Here is a 14,143-nt window from a genome sequence, read left to right on the forward strand (position 1 = left end):
TTACAATGGTGTGCTAGTTTCTGCTTTATAACACAGTGAATCAGTTATACATATACATATGTTCCCATAGCTCTTCCCTCTTGCGTCTCCCTCCCTCCCACCCTCCCTATCCCACCCCTCCAGGCGGTCACAAAGCACCGAGCTGATCTCTCTGTGCTATGCGGCTGCTTCCCACTAGCTATCTACCTTACGTTTGGTAGTGTATACATGTCCATGCCTTTCTCTTGCTTTGTCACAGCTTACCCTTCCCCCTTGCCATATCCTCAAGTCTGTTCTCTAGTAGGTCTGTGTCTTTATTCCTGTCTTACCCCTAGGTCCTTCATGACATTTTTTCCCTTAAATTCCATATATATGTGTTAGCATACAGTATTTGTCTTTCTCTTTCTGACTTACTTCACTCTGTATGACAGACTCTAGGTCTATCTAGCTCATTACAAATAGCTCAATTTCGTTTCTTTTTATGGCTAATATTCCATTGTATATATATGTGCCACATCTTCTTTATCCATTCATCCGATGATGGACACTTAGGTTGTTTCCATCTCTGGGCTATTGTAAACAGAGCTGCAATGAACATTTTGGTACATGACTCTTTTTGAATTATGGTTTTCTCAGGGTATATTCTCAGTAGGGGGATTGCTGGGTCATATGGTAGTTCTATTTGTAGTTTTTAAAGGAACCTCCATACTGTTCTCCACAGTGGCTGTATCAATTTACATTCCCATCAGCAGTGCAAGAGTGTTCCCTTTTCTCCACACCCTCTCCAGCATTTATTGTGTTTAGATTTTTTGATGATGGCCATTCTGACTGGTGTGAGATGATATCTCATTGTAGTTTTGATTTGTGTTTCTCTAATGATTAATGATGTTGAGCATTCTTTCATGTGTTTGTTGGCAGTCTGTATATCTTCTTTGGAGAAATGTCTATTTAGGTCTTCTGCCCATTTTTGGATTGGGTTGTTTGTTTTTTTGTTATTGCGCTGCATGAGCTGCTTGTAAATTTTGGAGATTAATCGTTTGTCAGTTGCTTCATTTGCAAATATTTTCTCCCATTCTGAGGGCTGTCTTTTGGTCTTGTTTATGGTTTCCTTTGCTGTGCAAAAGCTTTGAAGTTTCATTAGGTCCCATTTGTTTATTTTTGTTTATATTTCCATTTCTCTAGGAGGGGGGTCAAAAAGGATCTTGCTGTGATTTATGTCATAGAGTGTTCTGCCTATGTTTTCCTCTAAGAGCTTGATAGTTTCTGGCCTTACATTAAGGTCTTTAATCTATTTTGAGCTTACTTTTGTGTATGGTGTTAGGGAGTGATCTAATCTCATACTTTTACATGTATCTGTCCAGTTTTCCCAGCACCACTTTTTTTTTTTTTTTTTTTTGTGGTACACGGGCCTCTCACTGCTGTGGCCTCTCCCGTTGCAGAGCACAGGCTCCGGACGCGCAGGCTCAGCAGCCATGGCTCACGGGCCCAGCCGCTCCGCGGCACGTGGGATCCTCCCGGACCGGGGCACGAACCTGCGTCCCCGCATCATCAGGCAGACACTCAACCATTGCGCCACCAGGGGAGCCCCCAGCACCACTTCTTGAAGAGGCTGTCCTTTCTCCACTCTACATTCCTGCTTCCTTTATCAAAGATAAGGTGACCATATGTGTGTGGGTTTATCTCTGGGCTTTCTATCCTGTTCCATTGATCTATCTTTCTGTTTTTGTGCCAATACCATACTGTCTTGATTACTGTAGCTTTGTAATATAGTCTGAAGTCAGGGAGCCTGATTCCTCCAGCTTCGTTTTTCGTTCTCAAGATTGCTTTGGCTATTTGGGGTCTTTTGTGTTTCCATACAAATTGTGAAAGTTTTTGTTCTAGTTCTGTGAAAAATGCCAGTGGTAGTTTGATAGGGATTGCATTGAATCTGTAGATTGCTTTGGGTAGTAGAGTCATTTTCACAATGTTGATTCTTCCAATCCAAGAATATGGTATATCTCTCCATCTATTTGTATCATCTTTAATTTCTTTCATCCGTGTCTCATAATTTTCTGCATACAGGTCGTTTGTCTCCTTAGGTAGGTTTATTCCTATATATTTTATTCTTTTTGTTGCAATGGTAAATGGGAGTGTTTTCTTGATTTCACTTTCAGATTTGTCATCATTAGTGTATAGGAATGCCAGAGATTTCTGTGCATTAATTTTGTATCCTGCTACTTTACCAAATTCATTGATTAGCTCTAGTAGTTTTCTGGCAGCATCTTTAGGATTCTCTATGTATAGTATCATGTCATCTGCAAACAGTGACAGCTTTACTTCTTCTTTTCTGATTTGGATACCTTTTATTTCCTTTTCTTCTCTGATTGCTGTGGCTAAAACTTCCAAAACTATGTTGAATAAGAGTGGTGACAGTGGGCAACCTTGTCTTGTTCCTGATCTTAGTGGAAATGCTTTCAGTTTGTCACCATTGAGGACAATGTAGGTTGTGGGTTTGTCATATATGGCCTTTATTATGTTGAGGAAAGTTCCCTCTATGCCTACTTTCTGCAGGGTTTTTATCATAAATGGGTGTTGAATTTTGTCAAAAGCTTTCTCTGCATCTATTGAAATGATCATACGGTTTTTCTCCTTGAATTTGTTAATATGGTGTATCACGTTGATTGATTTGCGTATATTGAAGAATCCTTGCATTCCTGGAATAAACCCCACTTGATCATGGTGTATGATCCGTTTAATGTGCTGTTGGATTCTGTTTGCTAGTATTTTTTGAGGATTTTTGCATCTATGTTCATCAGTGATATTGGCCTGTAGTTTTCTTTCTTTGTGACGTCCTTGTCTGGTTTTGGTATCAGGGTGATGGTGGCCTTGTAGAATGAGTTTGGGAGTGTTCCTCCCTCTGCTATATTTTGGAGGAGTTTGAGAAGGATAAGTGTTAACTCTTCTCTAAATGTTTGATAGAATTCTCCTGTGAAGCCATCTGGTTCTGGGCATTTGTTTGTTGGAAGATTTTTAATCACAGTTTCAATTTCAGTGCTTGTGATTGGTCTGTTCATATTTTCTATTTCTTCCTGATTCAGTCTTGGCAGGTTGTGCATTTCTAAGAATTTGTCCGTTTCTTCCAGGTTGTCCATTTTATTGGCATAGAGTTGCTTGTAGTAATCTCTCATGATCCTTTGTATTTCTGCACTGTCAGTTGTTACTTCTCCTTTTTCATTTCTAATTCTATTGATTTGAGTCTTCTCCCTTTTTTTCTTGATGAGCCTGGCTAATGGTTTATCAATTTTGTTTATCTTCTCAAAGAACCAGCTTTTAGTTTTATTGATCTTTGCTATCATTTCCTTCATTTCTTTTTCATTTATTTCTGATCTGATTTTTATGATTTCTTTCCTTCTGCTAACTTTGGGGGTTTTTTGTTCTTCTTTTTCTAATCACTTTAGGTGCAAGGTTAGGTTGTTTATTCGAGATGTTTCCTGTTTCTTGAGGTAGGATTGTATTGCTATAAACTTCCCTCTTAGAACTGCTTTTGCTGCATCCTATAGATTTTGGGTCATCGTGTCTCCATTGTCATTTGTTTCTAGGTTTTTTTTTATTTCCTCTTTGATTTCTTCAGTGATCACTTCGTTATTAAGTAGTGTATTGTTTAGCCTCCATGTGTTTGTATTTTTTACAGATCTTTTCCTGTAATTGATATCTAGTCTCATAGCATTGTGGTCGGAAAAAATACTTGATACCATTTCAATTTTCTTAAATTTACCAAGGCTTGATTTGTGACCCAAGATATGATCTATTCTGGAGAATGTTCCATGAGCACTTGAGAAAAATGTGTATTCTGTTGCTTTTGGATGGAATGTCCTATAAATATCAATTAAGTCCATCTTGTTTAATGTATCATTTAAAGCTTGTGTCTCCTTATTTATTTTCATTTTGGATGATCTGTCCATTGGTGAAAGTGGGGTGTTAAAGTCCCCTACTATGAATGTGTTACTGTCGATTTCCCCTTTTATGGCTGTTAATATTTGCCTTATGTATTGAGGTGCTCCTATGTTGGGTGCATAAATATTTACAATTGTTATATTTCTTCTTGGATCAATCCCTTGATCATTATGTAGTGTCCTTCTTTGTCTCTTCTAATAGTCTTTATTTTAAAGTCTATTTTGTCTGATTTGAGAATTGCTACTCCAGCTTTCTTTTGGTTTCCATTTGCATGAAATATCCTTTTCCATCCCCTCACTTTCAGTCTGTATGTGTCTCTAGGTCTGAAGTTGGTCTCTTGTAGACAGCAAATATATGGGTCTTGTTTTTGTATCCATTCAGCCAATCTGTGTCTTTTGGTGGGAGCATTTAGTCCATTTACATTTAAGGTAATTATCGATATGTATGTTCCTATTCCCATTTTCTTAACTGTTTTGGGTTCGTTATTGTAGATCTTTTCCTTCTCCTGTGTTTCTTGCCTAGAGAAGTTTCTTTAGCAGTTGTTGTAGAGCTGGTTTGGTGGTGCTGAACTCTCTCAGCTTTTGCTTGTCTGTAAAGGTTTTAATTTCTCCATCAAATATGAATGAGATCTTTGCTGGGTAGAGTAATCTTGGTTGCAGGTTTTTCTCCTTCATCACTTTAAATATGTCCTGCCACTCCCTTCTGGCTTGCAGAGTTTCTGCTGAAAGATCAGCTGTTAACCTTATGGGGATTCCCTTGTGTGTTATTTGTTGTTTTTCCCTTGCTGCTTTTAATATGTTTTCTTTGTATTTAATTTTTGACAGTTTGATTAATATGTGTCTTGGCATATTTCTCCTTGGATTTATCTTGTATGGGACTCTCTGTGCTTCCTGGACTTGATTAACTATTTCCTTTCCCATATTAGGGAAGTTTTCAACTATAATCTCTTCAAATATTTTCTCAGTCCCTTTCTTTTTCTCTTCTTCTTCTGGAACCCCTATAATTCGAATGTTGGTGCATTTGATATTGTAGAGGTCTCTGAGACTGTCCTCAGTTCTTTTCATTCTTTTTTCTTTATTCTGCTCTGCAGTAGTTATTTCCACTATTTTATCTTCCAGGTCACTTATCTGTTCTTCTGCCTCAGTTATTCTGCTATTGATCCCATCTAGAGTATTTTTCATTTCATTTATTGTGTTGTTCATCGTTGTTTGTTTCATCTTTAGTTCTTCTAAGTCCTTGTTAAATGTTTCTTGCATTTTGTCTATTCTATTTCCAAGATTTTGGGTCATCTTTACTATCATTATTCTGAATTCTTTTTCAGGTAGACTGCCTATTTCGTCTTCATTTGTTAGGTCTGGTGGGTTTTTATCTTGCTCCTTCATCTGCTGTGTGTTTTTCTGTCTTCTCATTTTGCTTATCTTACTGTGTTTGGGGTCTCCTTTTTGCAGGCTGCAGGTTCGTAGTCCCCGTTGTTTTTGGTGTCTGTCCCCAGTGGCTAAGGTTGGTTCAGTGGGTTGTGTAGGCTTCCTGGTGGAGGGGACTAGTGCCTGTGTTCTGGTGGATGAGGCTGGATCTTGTCTTTCTGGTGGGTAGGTCCACGTCTGGTGGTGTGTTTTGGGGTGTCTGTAGACTTATTATGATTTTAGACAGCCTCTCTGCTAATGGGTGGGGTTGTGTTCCTGTCTTGCTAGTTGTTTGGCATAGGGTGTCCAGCACTGTAGCTTTCTGGTCGTTGAGTGAAGCTGGGTGCTGGTGTTGAGATGGAGATCTCTGGGAGATTTTCGCCGTTTGATATTATGTGGAACTGGGAGGTCTCTTGTGGACCAGTGTCCTGAAGTTGGCTCTTCCACCTCAGAGGCACAGCACTGACTCCTGGCTGTAGCCACAAGAGCCTTTCATCCACACGGCTCAGAATAAAAGGGAGAAAAAGTAGAAAGAAAGAATTAGTAGAAGTAGAAAGAGAGAAAGAAAGAAAGAAAGGAGGGAGGGAGGGAGAGAGGGAGGAAGGAAGGAAGGAAGGAAGGAAGAAAAAAAGAAAGGAGATAAAGTAAAATAAAATAAGATAAAATATAATAAAGTTATTAAAATAAAAAATAATAATTAAGAGAAGAAAAAAAATTTAAAAAACAAACAACAAAAAAACGGACGGATAGAACCCTAAGACAAATGGTGGAAGCAAAGCTATACAGACAAAATCTCACACAGAAGCATATATACATATACACTCACAAAAAGAGGAAAAGGGGAAAAAATAATAAATGTTGCTCTCAAGTCCACCTCCTCAGTTTGGGCTGATTCATTGTCTATTCATGTATTCCACAGATGCAGGTACATCAAGTTGACTGTGGAGATTTAATCTGCTGCTTCTGAGGCTGCTGGGAGGGATTTCCCTTTCTCTTCTTTGTTCTCACAGCTCCCAGGGGCTCCGCTTTGGATTTGGCCCCGCGTCTGCATGTAGGTCGCCGGAGGGCGTCTGTTCCCCCACCCAGACAGGACGGGGTTAAAGGAGCTGCTGATTCGGGGGCTCTGGCTCACTCAGGCCGGGGGTGAGGGAGGGGCTCGGAGTGCGGGGCGGGCCTGCGGCGTCAGAGGCGGCGTGACGTTGCACCAGCCTGAGGCGCGCCGTGCGTGACGTTGCACCAGCCTGAGGTGCGCCGTGCGTGACGTTGCACCAGGCGCGCCGTGCGTTCTCCCGGAGGAGTTGACCGTGGATCCCGGGACCCGGGCAGTGGCGGGCTGCACAGGCTCCCCGGAAGGGGGGCGTGGAGAGTGACCTGTGCGCGTACACAGGCTTCTTGGTGGCGGCAGCAGCAGCCTTAGCGTCTCATGCCCGTCTCTGGGGTCCGCGCTTTTAGCCGCGGCTCGCGCCCGTCTCTGGAGCTCCTTTAAGCAGCGCTCTCAATCCCCTCCCCTCGCGCACCAGGAAACAAAGAGGTAAGAAAAAATCTCTTGCCTCTTCGGCAGGTGCAGACTTTTCCCCGGACTCCCTCCCGGCCAGCCATGGCGCACTAACACCCTGCAGGCTGTGTTCACGCCGCCAACCCCAGTCCTCTCCCGGCGCTCCGACCGAAGCCCGAGGCTCAGCTCCTAGCCCCGGCCGCCCCGGCGGGGGAGCAGACAAGCCTCTCGGGCCGTGAGTGCCGGTCGGCCCTGATGCTCTGTGCCGGAAGCTCTCCGCTTTGCCCTCTGCACCCCTGCGGCTGCGCTCTTCTCCGTGGCTCTGAGGCTTCCCCCCTCTGCCACCCGCAGTCTCCTTCACGGCTCCATCCCACTGGTGCAGGTGCCGTCCCTATTCTTTTGTCTCTGTTTATTCTTTTTTCTTTTGTCCTACCCAGGTACGTGGGGGGGTTTCTTGCCTTTTGGGAGGTCTGAGGTCTTCTGCCAGCATTCAGTAGGTGTTCTGTAGGAGTTGTTCCACGTGTAGATGTATTTCTGGTGTATCTGTGGGGAGGAAGGTGATCTCCGCGTCTTACTCTTCCGCCATCTTCCCGGAAGCCGGCCAGGGTTTATTTTAAGGTAGATTGTTCTAAAACATTTTAGAGAAGTTCATGCGCTCAAAGTTTCAGGGTTATATTTTATTCTGGTGCCACATTCTTGCAAAAATTAGGGTAAATTTGTAGCTCATTTTATATTCATCCTTAAATTATAGCAAACAGGGACTTGGCCAAAAATACAAGTGAACCCGGGGGTGGGGTGAGGTGAGCGGGGTCGGCACCGTCCTGGGTACCCTTCCCCACGCTCTCAGTCCAAGATCCTCACTAGGCTTCTCTTTCCACATCTTTCCTACTAGAAATTATTTAATTAAAATCGCATTTGCTACTTCTGATCCTGGTGGTTTTGTACTAAGTGGACATCCATTTTAGTTTTTAAAATAAGCAATTTTTACTGAGAACTGTTGTTTATGTATCATTAATGTCACACTTTATTAAAATTTTCCATTGACTTATTTACATCAGTAACTTCATTTCTAAAAGCAGAAGCAAATCACAGAGCGCTGCCTTTGCACTCACGCAGGGTGTGCTTTTCCCCCCGTTCTAAAGGATTTATGTCTTCTGTGGCTTCAGATGCCTCAGCTTTACAATGTCCACTGGTCTTCATTACATTGACACTGTTTCAAGTTTAACAAAATGTTCTTTTTAAGAGCTATAAAAGTCAATTTGATGAGCAGTTGAACCACCGAGGTAAAAAAAAGTCACAAACAATAGGTAGATGGTACCTGTAGAATGTATACAGATGTGGGAAAAAGTGTAGAGAACTGAGGCTCTCTGAAAGTAATAATAAAAAATGGAAGGCTCTTTTTGATTTTATGCCAACTTTATCTCTATTGCTTACTACTTATGTAAATGATCAGCTCTACAGAAGAAAAGGACTTAGGAACTTTATTCAATTTGGGCAAAAATAGGAGACAATAAAACTGAAAAAGAGAACACACTGGAAACCAGGCTGGGGAATGTTAATTTGTTAAAAGTGTCAGGTTACTCAAAACTGAAATAAAAATGAAAAAAGTCAAATGGGAAAAAAAAAAGCTTAGAAAAAAAATCCCAGTGTTCAATACATCTTATGAAGAATGATTTTGTGTGTGTGTGTGTGTATATAGTCAGGCACATTTTAATGCAGAACTGGATAAACTACTGGTGCTGTGGTTTGTTTGGGGTAAAATGTCAACTTGTCAAGTTTGTTTTCATTTCCAAGTAATTCATCTTCTCGTCTTGTGCTTTTTGTGTGGTGGCGTTCTCCCTGGAGACGTGTTAAAATGAAATGCCTTTAAATATTTATTAGAGAATCCTATACAATTTTGAAATTTCATTTCCTTTAAATCGTCTTTGTTTCTTTTGGTGGAGTTTATGGTATTGTAACTTTAAAAATTCCCTTATTATGATAGCTTTCACTTAACAAAGAACTTGGATAAAGTCAACTTTATTATTTTTCATTTGTTAATTAGTTATGGTCAATAATTTCATTATTTCCTCCTATAAATATTGCCATTATTTCCAGAGACATTTTTGTCTCTAGGGGAAGAAATGCTGACCTTAGAGAAGTTCTTTGTGTCATTTTGTCATTTTGTTCACCTGTCCCGCCAGGTGAACTAAGCCACAGGTTATAATGGGTGAGCCTTGCCTTGGGATCACACATGCAGAGATTCTGTCTATTATCAGAGTCTAGCAACTGGAATGAAGGTCAACTTCATAAAAAATTCAGTTATTATCTCCAGGTCCTATAAAAATACTGGCTTCTTGATAAAGCATGCTCCATGTTCTGGACTTTCTAAACATCTTTGGCTAACTTCCTATGTTACTTTGCCTTTGTCACCTGGAATTTGGTGTACAGTCATCCCTTGGTATCCAGGGGAGATTTGTGCCAGGAATTCCAGCGGATACCAAAATCCACAGACGCTCAAGTCCCTTATGTAAAAGGGTATAGTGTAGTCTGGCCCTCGGTACCGTCCGGTTCTGCATCCCCAGATCTGCAGATTCACGTATGCAGAACCCATGGGCACTGAGGACCGGACAGTACTACAAAAGGATGTCATCACCATAGTTGTGAAAAATCAGTGTGTAACTTTGTCCAGTGCTTCGAAACAGAAGGGACAGCCAATAGGAGTTTTCGGAATGCCATGCTTTCTTGGTTGAGCGAGACCTAACTTGTGTGGATATATCCTTGGGGGTGGGTTGTAAGGTGAAGGTTAGGGGTGATGAAGGTATTCTGTATCCTGCACAAGAGGCCGGAGCAGAAGCCGTGCGCATTGTCATTTCACAATGGCAGAGATACCGCAAAGAGAAAAAAGAGTTTTCAGATCCACTCTGCCCTGGCAGACTGTCCTCAGAGGTGCTGCTTTAGTGCATAATTTAGACGTCAGGGACAGGTGCGTCTCAGAGATTTTCCTGGTGGGTGAAGTGACAAATCCCAGGGCAAAAGGAGATTTAGGAGGTTGTATGGAGATCTGAGGTGTGGAGGGTGGATTTAGGAGGGGTGGAGAGGAGGAAATACCCCAGTTCAGGAGAGTAAAGCTAACAGTCAAGTTCACCCTTATGCAGATCCCACGTGAAGGATGTAAGTTTTCTCCTTGTCTTTCCCTTGAACTCAGCACTCAGTCATATTAGGCATCTGGTTTAAAAGTTTTATTTTACATTGCAATTCTCCATAGATGTCTCTGAAACTCCAGTAAAATCTGTTCCCTTACACAGGCAGTGGGGTCACAGAGGTTTGATCACAGGTACATAAAGGAAGGTGTGGCCTCCCTGCTGGAGCCTCTGTAAGACCCTGGGGCAGCAGATGGGGAAGGGGGAAGGATTCCTACCACTGTCCAGGCTGCTCTCTACAGGACCAGAGGCTCAAGGCAGTGGAAAGAAGAGGACAGAGAAGCTACCACAGGGAGAGACTCGGTGGACATGAGATAATCTGCCTCTGTTTCCCCAAACGTCAGAGGGATGCCAGGGAGGGAGGAGGGTGCACTGAGGCATAATGAGCAGGCAGGCACCTGGGAGACAGGCAGATGGACGAATAGATAGAGGTGTGTATCGGTAGATGAACATGGACGCGTATATACAGGTAGAGCTGTGAATTTATGTGTGGTTATGTAAAGATGGGTAGATATCGATAAAAATACGTATAGATAGATATAGAGATGTGTTTATAGATGCGCATAGATAGGTACAGATAGATAGATGCCTTCCACACCAATTGCGACACCACCAATGACTAATACCCTCCCGCCGCCTTGGGAGAGCGGATCCATGTATAAGTATGGCTGAGTCGCCTTGCTGTGTACCTGAAACTATCACAACATTGGTAATCGGCTGTACTCCAACATAAAATAAAAAGTTAAAAAAAAATACTTTCCCACTGCCTTTAATCTCCCATTCCCCAAAGCATCCCCTGGAGAAAGCAGAAGCAGAGGGAAAAAGGGAAGAGTTAAAGGACAGACCTGTCACAGGCTGGGTTTTCTGGAAGCAGATGCTGAGATGGAGCGTGGGCGGCAGGCTTTTTGGGGAGATCATCCGCTCTGAAACGAGGAGGAAGAAGCAGCTCCCCGCAGAGCTCGAGGCCGGCCCAAGCGAGGCTCTGCCCACCTGAGGGGAGACCCCGCTGGCGCCGCCGGGTTTGGGCCCGCTGGGCCTCCATGCCGTGGGCGGACCAGCGGCCTCCGGAAGGGCGAGGCCTCAGGCGGCTCCCTGCTGCCGACCCTGCTGTCCATACCCCGCAGCTGGGCAGGCGTCCCCCCATCCCGGCTTCCCTGCAGGTCTCGGGACCGTGAACCCTGACACCTGGGGGGCTCTGAACTGGGTGTGAGACTGAAGTTTGCCTCTGGTTGTTTGGAAGAGTCCTGCCTGAAAGTGAGACTTCATTACCCAAATGAGACGTAGGGAGAACTAAAAGTAGAGATACGGGGAAGGGACAGGAGGACGGAGATTCCACAGAACATATTTTAAGGCAATAGCGGGAGAAAAATAAAACTGCTTCCTGTCTGGACTCTTCAAAAGTTTGACCCACGCGAGAGATCGAATCAATGGCCTCAATTCCCTTCCCCACTGCCCTGCATGCTCTCTTCCCTGTGACTTTCCGTTCTTTGCATTGTAGATTCGAGCTGTCTCTCTCCATCCTTCGCCCGCGTGGCTTGCTCTGGGCAATAGAATGAGGCAGAGGTGATGGTGTTGTTCTTCCAACCGCGATCCCAGGAGTCCTCAAAGCTCCTGCCCGGCTTTGCCCGTTTGCCATCGCCGTGAGCAGGGCCCACTGGTGTTTGCCCACTGGTCCCAGCAGGAAAATGGGGCAGAGCCGCAGAGGCTAAGCTGCCCCAGCCAATCTCAGCAAAGAATAATCTACAGTCCCTGCAGACATGTAACTGCAGGTAATTTCCACCAACCTCTAGCCGACCCACAGATGCACGATGCATTATAATGAACTATTGTATTAAGCCACTTAGGTTTGGGGTGGTCTCATATAGCGACAGATAACTGGATACAGCTCATTAGAATAAATATATTCCTGTTATATTTCTATGTAACACATCAGGGTTGGTGCTAGGAGTGGAAATGTTATTTACTCTTTTTTGTGTGTATGTGTTGAGTAGCTCGTTCACATCTGTGAATTGGTTAGAGCTCTGTGTGTTGAGACTGGCTTTGCATTTTGTAATGATAGTGAACAACCTCAAAGGCGCAGAACCCAAACATTAAGAAGCCCGGCCATTTTCCACTTACCTTTAAGTTGACTAATCTATTATTCCAATAAAATATTTACACAAATTTTAGTTATTCCCACAGTCATATCTGCTTTGCACGACTTCCTGAAATAATCACAGAAATGTCAGTGTTAGAAGGGAAGTGGAGAGTCGTCTAGGTCAGTGATGATGAATATTTTCTTAGTTCCTTTGACAATTTAATGGAAGCTCTGCACTCTCTTCTCAGAAGGAAAATACATACAGAAAATACTTTGCACACAATTTAAGGGGAAGGATTTCATGGAGCCCCTGAAGCTCGTGTATGCACCTGGGTTCAAACGCTGTGACGCCTGACCAAAAGCACAGAGTGCCTTTTTCCAGATGCAGCCAACATTAGCCTGAAGTAGGGAGATTAAACTTAGGCTGTCTTCACAAGCAAAACACCGGAGCAGGCGATGAATTTGAACCAAATAGATCATTGTATTTGATCACTTGGGCTGAACTCTTCTTTCAGTTTGAGTATAATTTCTCCGACTCCCTCCTGCACTGTGGTGGTGTAGATAGAGGTTCATTTTAATTCTCTTGGCAAAGGGTCAGCTCATAGAATCAAGTGATTCTTCACTCTGTTCAGGACGCTTTTCTCTGGCCCAAAGTTTTCTTTCTGACAATTTCCCGGGCAGCAACTTGACGAACACATAGGGCACCACAAACGTGAATGTGGGTGAGAATCGATGCATGGAAATCGCCATCTGTGGCCAGAGGAACAAGCTCCAGAGGACCTGGAACAGTCCAGGCATATTTTATTGGATTTTGTTTTCACAGTCCAACCTGACAGAATAAAATGTCAAAGATCTGTTATTTTAATAAAGCTTTTTACTTTGAGATCTTTGATAATATTGCCTTGAACAACTTTTACGTCTTCTTTTATATTTTTAATATCTTGTGGTAAAAAGAAGAGCCTGTAAAAATAGAAATTTTCTTCTTAGAGGAGAAAAGACAGTCTCTAGATCATCATTTCCCAGGGCCACGGCAGTGGTTCACAGGTTTATTACGATCGTTCTCATCGTTAGACTCACCTGGGAACGTCGAGTCATATGTTCAAACTCAGCCCCACACAGACTAAGCTCTAAAGAGAGAGGAAAAAGACCCAGATACTCTTTCCAGAACATCGTGTTCTAGTTCAGAGGAAATAAAGTTAGCAGCCTGGGGGCCAGTTTGGCCTTAAGATGAACAGTATGTTTAGCCCATACGGAGTTGGTCTCCCAAATTCTAAATGGCAACAAATGCTGCTATTCCATTGCACTCCATTACATTAAGCTAATGTACACTAAGCAGCGTTAGAAAAACAGACATACAGCAACAATGAGCCCAGATTGCACATGACAACCGTCGGCTGGGCAATGCTGCTCCTTTAGAAGCTGCAGACTCTCGGCTACTTCCTCCTGGTCTAGACATTCACGCTGCTTGTGGGACCTTGTCAGCACTTGAGTCTGAGACATGCAGTCAAGTTGAAGGAGAAAAAGGGTAGACCAAGTCAGTAAAGACTCCGTGTGAGAAAGGCTATAATAGATGCATGTGCATGAAGCCATGGAACCTGCGATGCATGTGTGCGTGTGTCTGTGGTGTGTTTTAGAGGAGTATTTCTGAAAATTTTTTATTAATATCATACGTTAAGTGACATTTGTTATGAGACTGACTCGTGGGTCATCGAACAACGCCTCACAGCACACTGTGAAGCTGGTCAAGCCGACTCAGGCACCTTCCCCTTCACGGCGTCAGCCTACAATTCCGCTCGCTGTCCAGAGTTCCTGCCATGTGCCATGCACTCCTGCACACGTTAGGGGCTTGAGGTATCCCAGGGGCTGGCTGCAGGGCCAGGCTCTTCTTAGCCCAGGTATCTCTCCAGTTCTCCCATTGATAGCCTCACTCAGCGAGGATCACACTTAAAGTGCTGGTAATGATGTTAGCTGCTGTTACCCTCTCAGAGGTCTGTGGATTTTACTAGGGATCCTTCAAGTCCGAAACCCCTATGCAACTAACAGGAATGGAGTCCTAACCATAAGATGCTCTTGA

The sequence above is a fragment of the Pseudorca crassidens genome, chromosome 17 (assembly GCF_039906515.1).
Source record: "Pseudorca crassidens isolate mPseCra1 chromosome 17, mPseCra1.hap1, whole genome shotgun sequence".
NCBI lineage: Eukaryota > Metazoa > Chordata > Mammalia > Artiodactyla > Delphinidae > Pseudorca > Pseudorca crassidens.